Source organism: Myodes glareolus, chromosome 22 (assembly GCF_982192425.1).
Source record: "Myodes glareolus chromosome 22, mMyoGla1.1, whole genome shotgun sequence".
NCBI classification, from domain to species: domain Eukaryota; kingdom Metazoa; phylum Chordata; class Mammalia; order Rodentia; family Cricetidae; genus Myodes; species Myodes glareolus.
Genome location: NC_142047.1, coordinates 37,224,579 through 37,246,517, shown reverse-complemented (window position 1 = coordinate 37,246,517; position 21,939 = coordinate 37,224,579). Strand labels below are relative to the sequence as shown.

The 21,939-nt window shown below is 42.5% G+C and overlaps 1 protein-coding gene and 1 long non-coding RNA gene across 4 annotated transcripts in view; one reads left to right on the top strand and one right to left on the bottom strand.

Annotated features, from left to right (window-relative positions):
* The window catches only part of Znrf1 (zinc and ring finger 1), an 89,024-nt gene that overhangs the window by 26,256 nt on the left and 40,829 nt on the right, over positions 1-21,939 (top strand). The window lies entirely within an intron of this gene.
* LOC125402452 (uncharacterized) lies at positions 12,948-16,414 on the bottom strand. Its single transcript, XR_007232623.3, has 3 exons — positions 16,322-16,414; positions 16,163-16,203; positions 12,948-13,061 (listed from the first exon to the last, which is right to left on the bottom strand). It is a non-coding gene; the product is annotated as an uncharacterized LOC125402452 (long non-coding RNA).

Here is a 21,939-nt window from a genome sequence, read left to right as displayed (position 1 = left end):
CTCAGTCAATGATAGTAAGTCACTCTTAATGCCCTTCCCCCCTTTTCTGCCTTGTTTCAACTTGGCTAAGCCACAACCTTGGTTAAATCAAGTCTGCCTGCTGTGTGGGTGTAGTCCTGGGAGGGAAGAAATGCAGAACACCTCCCCTTCCCCACTTTCTGTTCCTGATCACATTTAAATGTGACCTGGGAATTCTGACTCATTTTTATAGTGCATTCATTCCAACTTCTTAGAGGTTTATCCCTTACCTTCTCAAAACTATTTCCCTTCTTAGCTGGCTGTGACAGCACACACCTGCAGACTCAATGCTTGAGAGGCAAAGGCAGAATTGCCAGTTCTGGCCAATCTAATGAGATTGTAATGAGATCCTTTGTAAGTCCCTCTCACCCATCTTAGCCTTTGGTGAAGACCTTACTTTCTTTTTCATCGAGAAAACAGTAAACCGCCCTATCTATCCTTCACCCTCTTGTAGACATCTCTGCTATTCTTGTCTTTCCTGTAACAGTATGAGCTATCCATGTTCTTTGCCAAGGCTGACCCCTCTCCTTGTAAATTAGACTTCAGCCGTTTTCCAGAAGTAAGTATGAAATCCTCAGCATTGATCTCCAGGCTTTCTCTGCTCTCCCCTAAACGTGACTTCTCTAGCACATTTCTATCAGCACTGGTACAAACTGCGGGCGTTTCTCCCACATGGAAATAGCAATGGCAGAGTATATCCTACTTTCTTTTCACTACTTCTGATGAAAGCAAAACTCCTTGAGACTTCGCATTCTGAAACTGGAGAGTTGTAGCAGTTAAGAGTATTTATTGCCTTTGTAGAAGACCATGGTTTCTAGCTTCTTGTTTTAGGACCCAGAGTGTATGGTAGATTAGTGAATGTTCCATACATGTTTGAAGAGAGAATATTTTCTGCTATCGGAGGATTGTTCTGTCATTGTTGTTGGGTCAGTTTGGTTGTTGAGTTTGTTTGTTTCTTTGGTTATTTTTGTTTTGTTTTGTTTTGTTTTTGTGTTTATTTCTTTGGGTTTTTTTTGTTTTGTTTTTGTTTATTTTTGTTTTTTTTGAAACAGGGTTTCTCTGTGTAGCCCTGGCTGTCCTGGAGCTTGCTCTGTAACCAGGCTGGCCTCCAGCTCACAGAGATCCACCTGTCACTGCCTCCCATGTGTTGGGATTAAAAGCTTGGACCACCATCGCCCTTGGTTGTTTTCAGTTCTTCCAGAATTATACTGATTTTCTGTTTACTTGCTTAAGTAATTGCACAGGGAAGTGTTAAAAAGCCACACCAGCTTCCATTAATGAGCATTTGTAAGGTTATTTTTTTATGTCTTTGTCTTCTGACTTTTGCCTTTGTCTTTTTTCGTTTTCTTTTTCCCTCCCTCCCTCCCTCCCTCCCTCCCTCCCTCCCTCCCTCCCTCCCTCTTTTCCTTTCCTTTCCTTTTCCCTTCCCTTGTCTTCCCTTCCCCTCCCCTCCCCTCCCTTCCCCTTCCCTTCCCTTTTTCCTTTCTTTTTTCCTTTCCTTTCCTTTCCTCTTTCCTTTCCTTTCCTTTCCTTTTTCCTTTTTCCTTTCCTTCCCTCCCCTCCCCTCCCATCCCCTCCCCTTCCCTCCCCTCCCCTTCTCTTCCCTTTTCCTTTCCTTTTTCCTTTCCTTTTTCCTTTCCTTTCCTTTTCCTTTCCTTTCCTTTTTCCTTTCCTTTCCTTTTTCCTTTCCTCCCCTCCCCTCCCCTCTCCTTCCCTTTCCTTCCCTTCCCTCCCCTTCTCTTCCCTTTTTCCTTTCCTTTTCTTTCCTTTTTCCTTCCCTTCCCTTCCCTTCCCTGCCCTGCCCTGCCCTCCCCTCCCCTTCCCTTTCCTTCTCTTCCCTCCCCTCCCCTCCCCTTCCCTTTTCTTCCCTTCCCTCCCCTTCTCTTCCCTTTTTCCTTTCCTTTTTCCTTTCCTTTCCTTTCCTTTTTCCTTCCCTTTCCTTCCCTTCCCTTCCCTGCCCTGCCCTCCCCTCCCCTCCCTTCCCCTTCTCTTCCCTTTTTCCTTTCCTTTCCTTTTTTCTTTCCTTCCCTTCTCTTCCCTTCCCTTCCCTTCCCTTCCCTTCCCTTTCCTTTCCTTTCCTTTTTCCTTTCCTTCCCTTCCCTTCCCTCCCCTCCCCTCCCCTCCCCTCCCCTTCTCTTCCCTTTTTCCTTTCCTTCCCTTTTTCCTTTCCTTTTCTGTGTGTATGTGGTGGCCTCATTATGCATCCCTGGTTGGCCTGAAACTCGGGCCTCTTTCTGCCTCCCAAGTTCTGGGAGCATGCTCAATGCTCCACCTCTATCTGTATCTATTTATAGAGATTTTCTCGTAGAAAATGTATGGTTTGGCATATTGCTTTTTTTAAAATTTAGACTAATATTTTTTTTTCTTTAAATGGGAGCCTCGTGTTCAGTGCAATTTTCTATCGTCTCTCTCATTTGTTTCTCCTTCTCTAGTCCTTATTTGAATTAAAAGTTTACTTCAGCTTATTAATTTTTTTTGTTAACTTTTAGAAGGAAGGCAATGCTCTAAGTTTTATAATATAGATTTATTTTTACTTGTTACAATGTATCTTTAGTTAGTGTTTTGTTTTTGAAACATGTAGACTAGGCTAGCCTCAAATTCACTTTGTAGCTAGAGATGACCTTGAATTTAAAAAAGGAAAGTTAATCTGTGAGAGTGTGGGTGTGTCGCTGGAGGGTGTGCAGAAGCCAAAGGAAGACACTGGATGTCCTGCTCCATCACTTTCTACCTTCTTTCTTCCTTTTACAAAGGGGTTTCATACTAAACCTGAAACCAGCGAGTGCCATCAGTCCTCTTGTCTCCTCCCACAGTGTTGGGGTTACAGCCCAGGTGCATATGCAGCCACAACCAGCTTTTTAGGTAGTTGCTGGAGATTTGAACTCAGGTCTTCAAAACGCTTGCCCACCGAGCTATATCCACAGCCCTGACCTTGAACTTCTGATCCTCTTTCCTGTACCTCCCCAGGGTTCCCTGCAGACTGAGGTAGCTCTCCATCAGCTGAGCTACATCCCTAACCCTTTCAGTTAGTATTTATACCACTTAAATGTAGGAACAATATGAGTCTCAAGATGATATTCTTCTGTTCGCTTCCTCCAGTGATCTCAGTGATTGTCATATATTTTACATGTGCGCGCGCACATACACACACTCACACCACCTCACAATACGTTGTTTGGTAGTTATTATTTTTGCTAGGTGGTTAATTACCTTTTAAAGAAATGTGATTTTTAAATGTATTCATAAATACACACTCATAAGCCTTAAGCAGGCCCCAAAATATTCACCCCATCTCAATTATGCCTGAGAGGAAGGTAAATGAGTAGGCACTAAGAGTAAAACCCAGAGTTTGCAGTTCACAAAACAGATATGTGAAGTAAGTGGGTAGTGAAACTCTAGCCAGGGGAAGAAAACATCTGTAAGGCACAAATAACCTCATTTTTCTGGTTCTCTGTTCAAGTGGCTTCAAGAGTGAGGGAAATTTTAACCTAACAGACAGATGAAGGCTGGGCTATAATTAGTAAGAGGCTGCTATTATCAGTTTAATGCAGTGCAGGTCCCACTTACGTAAGAATGCAGAGGGATCATAGCGAAGTTTGGGCTTCTAAATTCAGAAAAACTCAGCTCCTTGCTGCTAGCACTCCTGAGAGTGAGAACCAGCTACCCTATTTCACGGAAGCCTTCCTCTTGCCCTGGTGGGAAATCCAAGGACCTGTTGCTTCAGGGTCACTGTTGACTAGCCAGTCAGGAAAGGGATCACTAAAACTTGCTTAACTGCTATGAACTCCTGACTCATCTTAGGTTCTCCTTTTAAGGACCCAACTCTGGCAGCCAAGTTATCTGCTTCCTTGTCCTGAAAGCTTTGGGCAGCCTACCAAAAATGGAGAATCAACTTAATTTCTTGAGTTACCGAAATCTTTAACATTTACAGAGGATTGCTGGTACTTTAATGGTATTTGGGCAAGTAAGATTTGTGCAGTAATGATATATATTTATATGACTGCATATGTTTAATGAATAAAGCTATGCGTGATTCGGTTTCTTCAATGGGTTAGAGAAACCTTTGGACTGTGTGACACTTAGGAAGCACCAGCCTCACTGATAGAAGGTGGAAGAATGCAATCATGAACTTGACATTTTTGAGTGCCTAACCTGTGCCAGACACAGGGACAGGACATAGATTCTCTTTTCCTTTATAATGATCCCAAACATAGAAGGAAATTTCTCCCATCATATAATGGGAAATTACAGCATCAGAGTTTCTACCCGACATCCGCATTGTATTTTGCAACCTTTAGGATGGGCAGCATTTAAATGTGATTGTTTGTTCTCTTTCCTGTTGCACAACTGACAGGAAATATTGCTCTGCAGGGGAAGAGCAGTGACGATATTGCTGAGATCTACAGCTTTGGAGTCTTCTACTTGTCCTGTTTCAGCAAACTCTTAAGAATGGGACCCCCATGATAGGTTAATGTATGTGATGTCAGTTTCATTGTTCTTCATATTTTAATCCTAGTTTCCCTTTCCAATTCCTAAATTCCTCTTTTTTTTTTTTTTTTTTTTTTTTCTTGACAAGGACTAACTTTGTAGCTCAGGCTGGATCTGGAATTCATAATGCAGACAACCAAGCTGGTTTTGAAGAGACCCATCTGCCTCTGCCTCCTGACTACTGGGATAATTTTCTTTTTAATGTATAAATTGAGAAGCCACAAGACCTTTTGCTGATAGATATGGAAGAGTCTATGATAAGGAAATTAATTGGAATCGGCTCATGAACCCCTCTTTCTTTCCACTTGACAGTTGGGTTTCTGGCTCCAAGTCCCTAGGATTTTGAGAGCTGATTCAAAACCCATTTTTAAAAATAAGTAATTTTTTATTTTATGTTATGTCTGTGTGTATGACTGTGTAAGGGTGTTAGAAGCCTTGGAAATGGAGTTGTAGACAGGCGTAAGCTGTCATATGGGTGCTGAGAATTGAACCCCAGGTCCTCTGGAAGAGAAACTAGTGCTCTTAACCGCTGAACCGTTTCTCCAGCACCTCAAAACCTATTTTTGTTGTCTGTTGTTAGGCAATAAAATGTGTCTTATGACTTGTTGAATTGGGGTGATAACTCATTCAATAAAGTTATTGTTCTACAAACTTGAGGACCTGAGTTCAATCCCTAGAACCCCTGGAAAAATCTAGGCATGCTGTGTGCTTGTAGTCATAGTCTTGGAGAGGTAGAGACAAGTGGATCCCTTGGCCAGTCAGTCAGATTGACTTGCTGACCAATTAGTCAACCTAGTGGACTTGGCAAATTCCTTTCCTCTGAGAGACCCTGTCTCCAAAAGAAAAAAAATTGTTGAACAGCAGCTGAGTCAGGATACCCGAGGCCATCCTCGGCCTCTGCACACATGTGCACCTGCACCCACAGAAATACAAAGCTTCACATATGTGTACACACACAACTTAATGGCTTACATAGTAATTCTGTGACCCAGGAACTTGGGCAGGATTCATCTGGGTTGCTCTTTGTGTAGCAACAGCTGGGATAGTTGTATTCAGACAGCAGCTGGAGCTGAAATGTCTAAAATAACTGTTAGAGTCTCTGCAGCCTCGACTGGCATGATTAGGAGACAGGAGCCCCTCTCTCCATATGGCTCTGTTTTTGACTGGCTTGGATTTTATTAATGGCAGTTAGACTCCAGGGGAAAAGCATTCTAAGCGACTGCGGCAAAGATGTATTTTTTTTTATTTTTAAAAGTTATTTTAATTATTGTGTACATGTGAGCAGTATGTGCACGTGAATGCAAGTGCCCACAGAGGTCAGAGATCCCCCTGGAGCTGGGGTTGTAGGTAGTTGTAAGCCACCTGATGTGGGTGCTGAGAATTGAACTCAGGTCCTCAGGAAGAGCAGTATGTGCTCTTAACCACTGAGCCATCTCAAATCCCAAGAAGTTATAATTCCTGTAGGGCCTGGCTTCAGAAGCTTTATCTCTGTAGTCTGGTCCATTGACAAGGAGATGTCGGGAGAGGGGAACCTATGTGTGAGATAGAAACGTAATCTATCCTTCTGTGAAGGGCTTGAACCTCTCTTCAGGTCAGTTAAGTCAGAATTTCTAAAGAAACAGGAACTCGTAGGAAAATTGGCTGTATACACTTAGAAGCATACTCTACTGAGGTGTGGGAGTCAGATTCTGCATGTGACAATGAAAGCCCTCACTCCTTTAAGTTATGCTGATAAAATAAATTGAATATAATTTTAAGTGCTGCTAACATTTTTTAGCTAACATTTTTGTCACAATCCCATTTTTAACATCTATGAAAACTCCTCAACTAGGACTGGAGTAGTTCATTAGGAAAATGCTTAGTAGCATGATGAAGGCCAAGGTCTGCTCCCCAGCCCCAAACAAAGTAGCAAAGTAGAACCCCTTCACTCTGCTCCAGGACACACTGGTTCCCCTGCTCTGAGTGATGGGCAGTTTTGAGAGTGATTGCCTTATCAGGATTTTTTTGTCTGTTATTGCCTAAATGGCTACCACATTGTCACCCTGGGCAGATGTGCGAGGAAGCTCACACTGCACACTAGTGCTTCTTCCCTCAGGCTTACTTTGCAGAATGTTTCGTCGTATTCTAAGTTGACTGTCTTTTCATGCTCCAGATATATATGTCTTTAGACAGGCTGCCTTCCAAAACTGAGGCTTTTGTTTTGTTTTGTTTTGGGGTTTGTGTTTGTTTGAACTAGCTCTGTAGATGCAGACTGGCTTTGAACTCAGAGATTTGCCTGCCTCTGCCACCTGCCTCCTGCCTCCCTGGTGCTTTAGAATTAAAGGTGTGTGTGTACTACCACCTCCCTGCCAAAACTGAGTTTTTAATCTTTCTTCTTCACCAGGCCTTTCTATGTTCAATTCGTTTAACTAATATTTATTGAGAATTTAAACAGACAGGAACCGTTTTAGGTTTTACTAAATGTGTAGGAATGATTAATTACGGCTCTTGTTGGTATGGGACTTTACAGTTTAGTAAAAGTTACCAAGTTAAAGTACACAAGTGTAAAAGGCAGCATGTGGGAGTTGGGTGGAAACCGGCTTTCAGAGCCTGACGGGCTTGCAGGAGCTTCCCTTTGCACTTTCAAGCAGTAAGACCTTGGCTCTCAGTGTTAAACTCTGGATGTCTTGCAGTGGTGTAGCCATCACCTTTCAGCATCTGTGACTCACTTTCCTTAAGACTGTAGGCTAGAAATGTGGCAGTCTTCCTGTCTCAGCTTCTTGAGCCTTGTGATTATAGGCATGGACTTCGCCATGTATAACTTCCTGGGCTGCTGCTTCTCCTTTTTATTTTTCAAGACACAGTTTCTTTGTGTAGTCTTGGATGTCCAGCAACTCCCTCTGTAGACCAGGCCTGGCCTCCAATTCAGAGATGCAGCTGCTTCTGCCTCCCCAGTGCTAAGCCACTACACCTGGACTGATTGTTTGGCCGTGCCTTGCCTATACAGCCATGACTGTCCTGGAGCTCATTATGTAGCCCAGGCTGGTACTCACTATCCTGTTTCAAGAATTCTTTTCTCCATCATTGCCTAAAACTTTGACAGAAGATGGAGGTGGTAGAGTATCTAAAATAGTGATTATTTTAGCTGCTACCTCTTCCCTTTCCATTCTGTAAACAAAGAAGCTTCATTTCTTGCAAAATATCATGGCAGGTGCCTTAGTTGGATTAATAGGGTGGTGCTTGTCTGGTGGCCTCAAGAACCTGGCTTCGGTACATGTTTTTTAAGCATTCGGTGTGAGTGTGTTTTAATTTTGCCCACACTCGTGCAATCCACAATTCCTGTGCCAATACCAGAATAACCCTGGCCAGGGATCAAGAAAAGCCTGGTAACTGACCTAAAATTAAATGCTTAAACTCTGTTTGCCCTTTGTATTACATTTTGTTGTTGTTAGGAAGTCCTGAGTCTTTTTTCACCACTCGGGGCAAGGCTGGGAAGACACTTGGAGTCATTATCCTAGATGTAGTAAGGGACTGGGTAAGCAGGAAAGTCATTGTTAATAAGCGCAGTTAGAACCAGTGTAAATTTTCTGGGTTTAAGATAGTTTTAACCCAGCAATAGGATGCTATGACATTATCAGTCACTGGCTTGACTATGAGTGTGAACGATACGGAACCAGGCCTGTGCCTGTGCTCTTCCAGCTCAGCTATGCTGCTCTTCAGTGAGCTCACCAAGTAGACCCCAGTGAAGATTTGTTATATTTACCCATGACACCTCTCAGATTACAGGAAATCGTTCAAAACCCAAGAAAGAGGCTCTTTCCTAAGATTAGCTCATGTCCTGACTACAAAATAGTTTTTATTGCTGTTTTTATCTCCCTTTATGTACATTTGCTGCTGGTATAATAGAATAGTGGTAGTGAGCTTTGTGTCCCCTGAAGAAACCTTTGAGAATAGGTAGTGGGGAGCAGAGTGGAACATATTTAAGTATAACCCTTTAGAGTTAGTATTTAGGATTATGTAATGTTCAAGTCACTTTTTAAAAATGTAGCATTTCAGGCAGGTGAGGTGGCTCATTGGATAAAGGTGCTTGCCACCAATCTGATAGCCTGAGTTTTAACTACAACACACACACATATGTACATATGCACACTTATAACCAAGATAAAATATCTGTATATTTTTTATGGGACTTTATACTGTATTGGATTTTGTTTTGTTTTGTTTGAGACAGGATCTGACTCTGAAACCAGGCTAGCCTGGAACTCAGTATATAGTTTATGATTACTTCAAGCACATGGCAGTCCTTCTGCTCAGCTTTTCACATACTGAGATCAGAGATGTGAGCTGGTAGAACCAGCTTGGATTTCTCTATATTTATGCCATTTTAGTGACTCCGCATAGTTTTGTGTGTGTTAATATCAATAGGTCTAGGGATGTAGGTTCAATCCCTAGTACTGAAAGAAAAAAGGAAAAAAAGTTTGCTTCTTGAGATTTCCTTTTAAAATTCAGTACTGTGTTGTGTTTTTGAGATGTTCCATGCATATCCATCATGAAACTCTTCTTATTACTTTGTATGCACAGGGAGCAGTTAATTTGAACACATTTTAGCTGTTAGAGTCACAGTGAACACTTTTGTACCTATTTGATTCTAACCATTTGCATGGGTGGTGCTGTGGGCTTTGCATGTGCAGGTCTCCTGTTTTCCCCAGTGCAGATAGATGGTCCTATCATAGCTGGGTCCTTTATGCCGTTTCTCTCATGCTTAGGGCCGCTGTAAGGAAGTGTTCCAGGTGAGTGCTCTGTTCCAGGTGAGTGCTCTGTTCCAGGTGCTTACAGTCTATCATCAAGGTGGCAACATGGTGTTGTCTTTGGAGGCTTCTGTCCTTGGCTGGCAGACCTCCTTCTCCTTGTGATTCCACATGGTCTTCCATTTGTGTCTGTGTTCTAATCTCTTATAAGAATACCAGTCTTAGTCTATTAGGGCTCACTCTAAAATCTCCATTTTAAGATGCTGATTTGACTTCAATACACAATTGAATTAAAACAAGTAAAGTGAACCCCCTTGCTTTGCTCCTTTACAAGGAAAATGCTCTTGGAGCCTTGCCACTTGTGGTGACAGTTACAGTGAGCCTATGGACATTGTTCATTAGGTCAGAGAAGGTTCTTTGTGCCCTCTTTGCTTTTAAGAATGGAGAGCATAAGCCCTGCCTCAAGTTAGAGATCAGAAAACTTAGATGCCTTCCTCACAGAGGTTCAGAAAGATAGCATGAACTGTCTTCAAGGCTGATCTGGAAGACAGAAGCTTCAGACAGAGCACCTGTCAGCATAAAAGCAAATGGTGTTTGGCAGGCCAGTCACAGGCACTAGAGCCCTTATTAGTCCCATGGATGGTGTCCCTCTGTTGCTCTGCTGCCCCTCAGTGTTCCTGTCAGCAACCCAGCGTCTTTCAGCTGCCTTCTTTCTGCCCAGTCACTAGTGGTTTTCTTTGGTCTAGTCATTGTCTCCTCCTTGGTGTACTCTGGGCCTCCTCCTCGGCTTTGCGATGGATGCTCTGATTTCCCGTTGTTAGGTCCTAGCATATGCATTTTCCTAACTCGACTGCCATGCAGTTTCTATATAAACCGCCCACTGAAGGTACGCCCTAGCAGATGTTAGCATGCTCACAGGGTTGTGCCACCATCTCTTCAGTCAGCTTTAGGACATGACCATTATCTCCTAGTGTAAATTTCCCATACCTTTTAAAAAAAATACTTAGTTTTGAAAATTATATTTCTGTGCATGTGCATGTGAGCACGCTTGCCATGGCACAGTGAAGGTCAGGGGACAGCCTGCAGGTATCAGTTCTCTCTTTCCCCATGTTGGTCCGTGCCTTTATTTCTTGAGCCACCCAGTCGGAGTATCCCATTCCATTTTAAAAATTTTGTTGGGAAAGGGATTGTTTGTTTGAGACAAAATCTTGTCCTTGTCCCAGAGTGACCTGAAACTTGTTGTGTAACCCCTGCTGACTTTGAACTTGTTGTAGCCCTGCTACCTCAGCACCCACATCCTAAGAGTTTGTGCGTCCCTGTGTGTTCATCACTCATGCCCATTCTCCTCATACTCTTGTAGTCCAGTGCAGTTTACCTTCTGTCTGTATACATTTATATTTTTTCTTCTAGAATTTACTTTTAAATTTTTCCTGGGTTCTCCTTTAAATGTATCCTATAAACTTCTTTTTGTTGTTTTGAGACTGGTCCTGTGTAACCCAAGCTAGCCTCAAACTTAACATGTAAGTAAGTATAATTTGAATTCTTGATTCTTCTCCCTTCACCCTTCTCAAGTACCTGCGACTACAGGCTTAGCTTCCCACAGACTGTTTAATCATAAAATTTTTAGGAGGGGGTGAGGGTAGGGGCAAGATCACACAGTGTAGCCCAGGCTGGACTGGAAGCTATTTATGTAAACTAGGCTGGTCTCAAACTCAAAATATTCTTCCTGCCTCATCTTCTCCAGTGCTGGAATTATAGGTATGATGCCTGACTTGTGGAATAATTCTATCCTGTTTGTATTGTTTCTTTCTAAGAATTACTTTGATATTAACATAAGAAGTCTTATGCTAATTTAGTATTCAGGATTCATAGTTATAGAATATATAGTGAAATTATTCTTAGATCTTTTGATGAAGTTGGCAATTACATTTTCTTGGATGATCCAATACGAATGCATACTATTTGCTGTTTTAGGAATTATGGAATCCAGATTGCATGAATTAAACTAATTCTCAGATGAACTACATGGGGCTTCCATATATATCTGTAAGTTTCTTGGATGAAAACCACACTAAATCATTGATCCAGATATAGTGGTATATACAGTAATCTCAGACCAGTTCAAGGAAGATGAGCCTTGGCTACATAGTGAAGTTGAAGCCAGCCTGTGCTAAATGAACCTGTCTCAGATGACAACAATAAACATAAAGCAAAGCAAAAGTGGGCAAAAATGTTCAATCAAGGATCATGTTTTATATGTAGTTGTCATGTATTCTTAGTTCTATTTATTCTAAAACACTCTCTCCTCTCTTCATGGGATTGACATTTCTGAAGAACAAAGACCAGAAATGTTCTATATTTTGTGTTTGTCAAATTGTTTCTTTTAGATTTAGATTCAGGTTAAATTTTCTTGGCAGAAAAAGAACTGTGCAGATGATGGGTGTTCTTCTGTATCAGATTATTTTGTTCCATGAGTTAATTAAAGTAGTGTCTGGTAGGTAGTAGTAGAGATGATCTGTGGTTGCTAAGTCTGAAATGGTTTTAGGATCATTAATAATCACCTCTACTCCTGAACTACATTCCCAGCTCTTTTCTCTTCAAGAGTATTTCTTTTATTATTGCTATCATTATTTTATTTTATTTTATTTTATTTTTTGAGACAGAGTCTCACTATGCAGTCCAGGCTGGCCTGGAACTCTCTTAAGTAGACCAGACTGTCTGTCCTACAGAGTTCTACCTGCTTCTGCCTCCTCAGTGCCAACCCTGGCTTTCAGTGGCATTTTCGTCTCTAGGATTTTGAGTCTGTCTTTTCTGCCGTCAACCTTAAGCGTAGTTACTTGCTCTGTCAGATTGTACCGTTTTCTGTTCCTTGCCCTTGTTGGATTGCTTTGTAACTTTTGACTGTGAGTTCATCTTAGGCAGAAACTAGATCCTGGCTAGTGGCTGCAGATTGTAGGAAGGGAAGCCTTTTTGCACAGGCAGAAATGTCCTTTTCTTTTTCTGCCCATTTCAGTTGTCTCTTGGTTTCCATCAGTATAAGGTATTTGAATCCTTAGGGTTTTCTGGTTATCTAGGTGTGTGTTTGTATTACTGTAACTGGAAGTTCCCAGGGTTTTTATTTTCACAATTGAGATTGGATACTTCAAATGGTTTTTAAAAACTTTAATTTATTCCGTTCTATGATCTTTCAGAAGTAACTATAGTTGATATCTTTCTCATCATTTAGAAAGTTGTAGGATCTTGACTCTCAAATTATTATTAACCCTGATTACAGAGATCTGACTGGAAATTGTAGAAGGGACGGGATAGTGGCACGTAGTAAGGAGAGTGAAATTGTAAGTCGTAGCTTAGAGTGTCTCTTCCCGCTTAATCTTTAGTTCTCAAGGGCATCAGCATATCAGCATTTTAAATGTGAGATGCATGGCTTTCTTTTCAGTGTGATTAAACCTGAGAAAATTATTCCGTTTTAAAATGAAAGGCCTCATGTTTCACTCCTTTGAGGCTCTAGTGTCTAGAGTCTGTGATCTTTTAATACATGTATTATAGAAGCCAGTGTCTTATTCACAGCAACAGTGGAAAGAGCTGTGTGTTGAGCATGCTCCCTTGTCTAAGTTTACTAGCAAGTCATACCCAAGATTGACATGTTATTCTGCTTTCTGTTACTTTAACAAAATAACTTGAATAATACACTTAAAAAGAAGAAAAGTTTGCTTTTGGCTTAAGTTTTATTTTAGTTCATGGTTATTTTGCCCCCATTGCCTTTGGGCCTGTGGTAACACAGTGACTTATGGAAGAAGTGTGTAGTATAGAAAGCTGCTCCTTTCATGGAAGCTGGAACACAAAAACACACAAAAAAGAAGGGTAAGAGGAAACCAATGAACCGGTATTCCTTCCTTTAAAAAAATATTATTATTGTATATGTGTGTGGTGTGGGGAGAAGAGCACTTGCTCCACTGTGCATTTGGGGGTCAGAGGACAACTTTCAGAGCTGATCTCTCCTTCCACCTGTATTTCGGTCCTGGGATTAAACCTATGTCTTCAGACCTGCACAGCAGGTACTGTTACCCACTGGGGCATTTCTCTGGCCCCCAAAATCCCTTTCAAGGGTATGCCCTCATATAATTGGAAAATTTGTAACCAGACCCTGCCTCTTAAAGGTTCTACAACTTTCTTATTAGTCCCAAGTTTACTCGAAAGTTTACTTGGCTGGGATCATTTTTTTTTTTTTAACAGCACATGGACTTTTTAAAGGATGTTTATTCAAGCCATGGCAACTGGATATAATAGATGTGAAATACTCAGTTCAAAAAACAAAAAACCAATCTCTGTGAGTTTGAGGCCAACCTGGTCTACAAGAGCTAGTTACAGGACAGGCTCCAAAGCCACAGAGAAACCCTGTTTCCAAAAACAAAAACAAAAACAAACAAACAAAAAAACAGCCACATGGTAGTGGTACACACTTTAATCCCAGCATTTTTGAGGCAGAGGCAGGTAAATCTCTGTTAGGTTGAGGCTAACCTGGTCTACAGAGCAAGTTCTAGGGCTATTACACAGAGAAACCCTGTCTCAAAAAAACAAACAAAAGCAAAAAACAACAACAAACTGGGGTAGCGATGATTACCTATATCATCCTGGCACTTGGGAGGCTGAGCTAAAGGATTGTCTTAATTTGAAGCCAGCACGGGCTACATAGTGAATTCCAGGCCAGCCTGACTAGGAAACAAGACCCTGTCTCAAAACAAATGAAAATCTATCTTTGCTTTACAGTTCAAATTGCAGCCGCCTCAATATACTAGAAAAGGCCTGTATTTTTCTTTCGGCTCCTTCAGCTGCCTTTACACCATCATGAGTTTGACTTGTCGAGTGCTGATGTTTTGAGGGCACAAAGCTTTTGTGTTGCCAGTCTTACTGTCTAAAAGAAGGAAGAGATAATATTTATTCACAAATGGCTCAAAAGTAGCAGTGGACATTTCTGGCAATTAACTCCTTTGGTTTTAGAAATTGAATAGATAAATTTTTATGGTTGAGATCCGTTGATGGGCTTTGGACTTCTCTGCAGTAACTGATTAGGTAGAGGGGTGTGTGTGTGTGTGTGCACGCACAGGCTGTGTAAATCAGGCTAACCTCATTCACAGCCACCTGCCTCTACTTTTCAAATGCTGGCATTAAAGGTGTGTGCCACCATGCCTATCTACATTGGTACTTCTTAACCACAGGTGTTTTACAATTATTTAAGGAACATTTGTTCAATTCTTACTTTGAAATTATTATAGATGTATCCAAAGTTGTAAAAACAGTAGGTGAGTTCTTGACTGTTTTCCCATAAGGATTTATTTCATAAAATTATGGTTTCTCAAAATGAGAAAATGGACCTTGGAGCCACTGGTACAATTTACAGGTTCAGGTTTGTGGTTTTTTGAGGGTTTTTTGTTTGTTTGCTTGCTTTTTGATACAGGGTTTCTCTGTAGCTTTGGAGCCTGCCCTGGAACTAGCTCTTGTAGACCAGACTGGTCTCGAACTCACAGAGATTCACCTGCCTCTGCCTCCCAAGTTCTGGGATTAAAGGCATGTGCCACCGCCGCCCGGCCCAATTTACAGCTTTTATTCCAAGTTCCCAGTGTAATGGTCTATCTTGTCCCTTTAAGAAACAAACCCTGCCCACTCCCTCTGGAGGCAGGCAGATCTTCCTTCCTGTCTGCAGCCTGAGGCCTTTCTCTGGAGGAGGTAGCTGTTGCTATAGCTCCTCTTCCCCCTCTTTACCTCCCCCCATCTCTCAGTCTGCCTCTCTCTGCTCTTTCCTCTTCTCCCTTTCTCCCCTTCCCCTTCCATAACCCACTAAACAAATACCCATCTTGGTCTCTCATCTGCTGACCCTCATGACCCACGGGCCACTCACCACTCATAGACTTCCTGCCTGGGACCCGGCTGCCTTCATGTCAACAACAAAAACCCACTAATACAGGCATTGTGAGTGCATACCTGTAATCACATAGGAAGTAGAGGCTAGAGGATCATGATTTCTAGGTCAGCCTGGGCTACATGGTACATGGTAAGATCTTTTTTTTTTCTTTCCTTTTTTTTAATCTTTGTTTTTGTGAGATGGGGTTTCTCTGTGTAGCTCTGGCTTCCTGGAACACCCTCTGTAGACTAGGATGACCTCAAACTTACAGATATGCCTGCCTCTGCCTTCCAAGTGCTGGTATTAAATGCTTGTGCCACTACTGCTCAGTAGTATCTCAAAACAAAACAAACACTCAGTGCTACAGTGCTTTACCAACAGACGGAAGCCCTTCCTTCAACTCTAGCACCTAAAAAACAAAAAAGAAACAAAAAACACCTGTCTTGCAAGACTCAGCCATATTACTATACAGCTACCCACCCGCCCCATGTCTTTATTATGCTTGTTATTACACATTTATTTGTCCTATTCTTCTGTCCAACCATCAACCTATTTTGATTCATTTCAAAATAAACTGTATACTTCTCTGTGCATGTTTTGATGCGGTGTTCAATGTTGACTTTGGTACTTTTTTCTGTGTAACGTTTACGTATAATACACACACTAAGTATATGTTCACTGAGTTTTGCTATCAGCCCAACCTGAATCCCTCTCCAGACAGAGAATTTCACATTCCCCACCCATCTTTTCTTGTTTGTTTGTTTGTTTTTTTGAGACAGGGTTTCTCTGTAGCTTTTGGAGCCTGTCCTGGAACTAGCTCTTGTAGACCAGGCTGGCCTCAAACTCACAGAGATCCGCCTGCCTCTGCTCCCAAGTGCTGGGATTAAAGGCGTGCGCCACCACCGCCCAGCCTCCCCACCCATCTTATAGACCACAGGGAACCCTAGCATGCATTGTCTGTCCCGGGTGTCTGATTTTGATGTCTAGCCTGTCAGGAATGCTTGCTGCTTGTTTCTCAGACGCGAGGGCTGACCTTGTTCCTGCAGAGCAGCTTCCATCCTGTAGCAGACAGGCCTGCAGAAGAGTAAAAGTGAGAAGCAGCCACTCAGCGCCCTCCTCCCCGCCTGTGTTTTCCCACACCTGCTTCTTCACAAACTGCTCATCTGCGCCTCCCTTCCGTCCTCCATCTTACTCTTAATGATTTTGCCAAATGCAGACTTTATCTGTACACGCTGTCCTCAATGTTTCTGCTCCTGTGGAGTACAGACTTACACTGAAAGCAGAGCTGCTGGCCCCTGTGAAAAGGAGTCTCTGAGCCTGCAGACAATAGAAGCTTTCTCATTGGCTGTCACACGGATGACGTGTGTATACATCCTCTGGTTTAGCCCTGTGAGGTGCCTAGATTAGACCTGAGGGAGGAACCTCCTGAGGAAACGGACTCTGGAAGTCCTGCCTAAGGTGGGCTCATTGCCTTCCTGAGGCTCTATTTATAAATCTCAGGGAATCTAAGGGATTTTATATCACCTCCCACCCTACCTTATAAAATTAGTTCAGGTGGGTGGCTAGAACCATGAAGTTAAACACCAATTATCTAAATATACATACGAGGTGGGAACAGAGGGTCAGAAAAGAACCCGTGTTCTCTAACTTGAGGATTCCAACTGCAGAGATAAAAATGGCAGATGCCTCCTAATGTCTGCACTGCTAGGGGCTACTTGAGCCCAACAGCTCTCCTCTCTGTGATCCACAAATCCTGCTGTAAGTGTGCTTCATGCTGGAAAACAGCGCGAGGATTATTAGTGGTTTTTGTTGTTTGGTTTTGAGACAACGTTCTTTTTTGGTTTTTTGAGACAAGGTTTTTCTTTGTAACAGTACTGTCTGTTCTAGAACTCAGTTTGTAGACCAGGCTGGCCTCAAACTCACTTTAGATCCACCTGCCTCTGCCTCCCGAGTGCTGGGAGTTAAGCTGTGCGCCACCGTCCCGGCTTGAGACAAAGTCCTTATTATGTAGTGCAGCTGACCTCTAACTAGGATCCTCCTGCTTCACATCCCAGTGCTGGGATTGCAGGTGTGTGCCATTGAACCTGGCTACAATTCATATATTAAATAAGCAAAATTTACTCTCTCAACTAGAGTTTTCCTCATAAGCTTCCATCATATCTCAGCTTGTACTTTGGCATATCCTATCACATTTTAAAAGAAAATGTGGCTTTAGAGAGAAGCATTAGCATATTTCTGGGTTGTTTCTGGGCTCCTATTTGGGCGGTCCCTTTTGTTGTATCTGTAGGCTGGGTTCTGCTCATCCTGTCATAGCAATTCAAGGTCTTCTAGTGTATGTTTCTTTTGTTGGTCAGTCTTCCTGCACCCGGTCAGAACTTTGTTTTTATTGAATTCATTATCTACTCCTTCTGTTAATGTGGTGTTATATTTTAAATTATTTGTTTACTCCTTTTTGGCAGTTGGCTTTATGCTTTCACTTCCTCCAGCATGGCCCCTTAGTTTCCCATGATTTTCTCTTGGTAAAGGCAGAGGTCCTTGTGGAAATAATTAAGCTAGTGGTTTTATCTATGCATTGTCTTCAAGAGTGTAAGGAACCGTCAACATTTGATTCATAAATGTTGTTTCTGACTTTCGCAGTTTGGGTTTGAAGAAGAAAACTAAAATCCAATAACTGTTGTCAGGGGGGCTGGACTCTTCTCAGAGCTCTGATTCTGGAGATTAGGGTGAGAAGAGGGATGGCCTTGTGGGAGAAACTGACGTGGACTGGCTTTGCTGGAAGTCTGTCTGTTCTGTCTTCCTGATCTCTGTCTCTAGGAGCAAGCTAGGCCCCAGCTCTGAGATTCTGGGTATGTTCCCCATCAGGTCCATGGGACAAAAGGTAGAAATACTCATGTCATAGAGGAAATTGTGTAAGATTATTGGTCCTCTTGCTGGGTTTTTGGCATTTATTCTGATCTCTGAGTAAGATCTCTAGTTAAAAGTTGAAGAAGATTTTAATCACTTAGCAGTTGATAACAGTAGTTTCTTCTTGTCTTCAAGGGATAGTTTCTAAGATCCTCAGTGGGACTCTGGAATCACAAACTCCAAATTGTTTCTCTATATACCCTACAGTTAATTGGAGTCAGTCTAGCCTTCTGTGTCTTTTGCTCTGGTATTTCCTTTGCATTGTTGCATTTGAGATTTGAAACTATTAAGTAAAGCAGTCATTTTCTTAACACTGTTGATATGATAACTGACCCTTCACAATTGAGGAGTATATACAGCATGGCTATACTGGCAGGTGGTTGATAGCTCAAGCAGGATGAAGCATGGTGGAGCAAAACTTCCTCATACTACTCAGAAAAGTATGCTGATTAACGTTTCTGATTTAGAGCCTGGAGAGGTGGCTTAGAGGTTAAAAGCACTTGCTGCTCTTGCAGAAGACTGGAGTTCAGTGCCCAGTACCCACATCAAGCCGTTCACAATCGCCAGCTTCAAGATTTCCAACACTCTCTTCTGCCTCTGCAGGCACATCATTTAGACTGACTCTCTTTCTTCCCATCTCAGTGCTTTTTAAAAACTCATCTGGTTTAAATAGACTTACATAAAATAAATCTTAAGCTTACAATGCTCGCTTAGTGGAATTTAAAGTCCATAGTGTTGTAATCTGATGGCCTGCTCTGGCACCTGGGTACCCTGTTTCTTCAAGAGACAAGCTCCGCCCACTCCCAACCCAACACTTCCACTGATCCACCAAGGCTAGCGCAACCAAGGCAAGGCTAGCAAATCTCCCACCTCCTCTCCAGTCCTGTCTCAGCTTCTGCCTCCCTGCCTTCCCCTCCCTCCCTCCCTCCCTCCCTTCTTCCCTTCCTTTCCTTTCCTTCCTCTCCATAACCCACTTAATGAACTCTATATCCTTGCTCTCTCTGCATGGTGTATCTGTCTATTTCCCAGTGGAGGCCTCAGGTGACCTGCCACCTCTTTATAAATGATAACACTTAGTGCATGTCTCCTGTCTAGTTAGGATTTCTATTGCTGTGATAGAAACACCGTGACCAAAAGTTGTTTGGGGAGAAAAGGAGCTGTAAATTCCACATTCCAGTTCATCACTAAGGAAAGTTAGGGCAGGAACATGGAGGCATGAGCTGAAACAGAGACCATGGAGGGCCGGGAGGTGGTGGCACATGCCTTTAATCTCAGCACTCGGAGAGGTAGAGGCAGGCAGATCTCTGTGAGTTCAAGGCCAGCCTGGTCTACAAAGTGAGTTGCAGGACAGCCAGGGTTGTTATACAGAGAAACTCCATCTGAAAGAAAAAGGAAGGAAGGAGGGAGGGAAGAAGAAAGGAAGGAGGGAAGGAAGGAAGGAAACCCAGAGAGACCATGGAGGAGTCCTGCTTACTGCTTGTGCCTCATGACTTGCACAACCCACTTTCTTGGAGGCAGACAGGACTCTGAGGTCTCCTTCCACCTGCTTTCTTAAAGCACCCAGGACCACCAGCCCCAGGAGTAGTATCACCTACAATGGACCCTCCTATATCAATCATTAATTGAGACAATACTCTGTGGACTTGCCTGGCAAATCTTATGGAGGCATTTTCTCAATCGTAATTCCCTCTTCTCAGATAACTCTAGCTTGTATCAAGTTGTCATAAAACTAGCCAACACATATCCATTCTTATTTTCCTACCTGTTCCTTCATTACTATCACATACATGACTTAGGTGTTATCTTCTTGAAGTAGAGTTAGGGTCCTGTCTTGAGGACCTGGGTAGCCCTTCTGAAGAACTTGATGATCCAGTACTTTAAATGCTACTAATCTAGGCAGAAGTTCTCTCCTCAGACCATGAGGTCTTTCTTCTCTGATAGACTCTGGACTGGAAGCAGACACTGATTTTACCCTTGGGAGAGACTTTTCTTTGTTCTATAGGAACCCAGAAAACATATTTTCAAGTACAGTGCTTCCCCACCCCTCCACCCACCAACACTTCAAACTGAAAAGCTCAGAAAGAAACAAATTCAAGGAGGAACTTTGTCTAGGGTCGCCTGTCTGAAGATGTTCGCTGAGTAGACATGAGATTATCAAAGGCTCCCTCCTTGGAGTCTGAGTAAACAAAGATTAACTCACAGGAGAGGGAGCCCAGAGTCTGGCACCTCACCCTAAGAGGCTTTAGCACTGGCACCGGCTGTTCTGCTGAGTCTTTCCCTTGTTCACAGTGCATTTATTCTACCCGCCTTCCTGTGGCCTCTCTGTCCACTGCAGACATCCTAGGCTCTGTCCCTCACTGTTATCCCTTAGACACTCCAAACCCCTGCTTTTCTCTGTAGCTCAGAATGCTACATAAGCTCAACCATGTGGCTCTTTTTAGTTTCATGCTTTGTTTGATTCTGTGTACTTTTGTGTTAGTAAACTGTTCTTTTTCCCTGTTTGCCCACTTCCAGTTCATTCCTCAGAATTGAGCACCGCCCCTCTCTACAGAAAAGAGAAGCTCATAAAACAGAGGCATTGTGGGCACACAAGCTGCCCACCTAGATGAAGACATTCCCTCCAGGCCTTCCCAGTGGAGTGCAAAGACTCAGTTCTGCTGTAAGAGGGCTGTCTCTTGACCTCAGGACCTAAGTAGCAGCTCTCCAAGTGAGCTTACTCACGAAATGACTGATTTAATAGACTGCAAACACATGCATGCAGTCTTGTGAACTAATTATTGGTTTTCTGACTTAAAAATAGCTTCTGTCATTGAAGGAGTAAGGGTCTTCCCTCAGACTGTTAGCTTCAAAGAAAGCTGGCATGCTTTTGCTCTCCAGCTCCTGTGTGACAGTGCAGAGGCAGCCTCGGGGTGTTTAGAATTTACAATCAGTCTCTCTGCTGAGCAAGCAGGTTATATTTTTATGTATTAAGGTAAATTCTGGAGCTTGTCCTCATTTTAGCTGTGTATAGGTGAGGGTTAATTCTTCAGGTCTTTCTTCCCAGGTCTCCTTAGACCTCCTTTTTATGTATGTTTTAAACTGAATACCCATAAAGATAAATTGAGAACCTCCTTTAGAAGCAAGGTCTTAAGGAAGTTGATCTTATGAATGAATTCGCCCTATTTCCTAGAGCCCAACCTGCAAGCCAAATGGCTTTATGTCTGTCACACTTTCATCAGACATCTCTGTCCAAAGGTTCTGGAAGGGCTCAGGTTGAATCAAGATGCCATCATTTTTATGACAATACTCATAAAGCTTGGTTGACTCCAGGAGAGTTGTTTCACATGCTGTGGTCGCTTTCCTTCTCTCCTTTAAGTAAACTGGTCTCATTGATCACAATATGACTTTACCTTCTTTGGCACTTAGTTGAGAGGGTTCGGCCATGTTGGTTTTCCTCAGGCTGTTTCTGAACTGTACCAAGTTCTTCTGACAAGAGGCTGCACCTTTTAGGCTTTTCATGCAGAAAGGTGAAAGACCAGATTCTGCCCTTAATCCTGCCACTCTGTAAGCAGTAAAGGAAACATTCAAAGTGAGCTAGGTTAGGTTTGGGTCTAGAGAGCTGACTCAGTGGTTAAGAGTGCTGGATGCTCTTCTAGAGGATACATGTTCAAATCCCAGCACCCACGTAACACCTAGCAACTGTGATAATTCTAGTTTGAGAGGATCCAATGCCCTCTTCTGGCCTCGGTGAGCAATGTGTACACATGGAATACAGACATACATGCAGGCAAAATACTCATACACATATAATAAAAATAAAACTTTTTAAAATATGTTAACAGGTTTGCTAGTTATAGTAAGAGCCATAAGAATAGCCTGCTGTCAGAGCTGATTCAGAGTAAGCATTGGGACTCCTTAAAGATAATT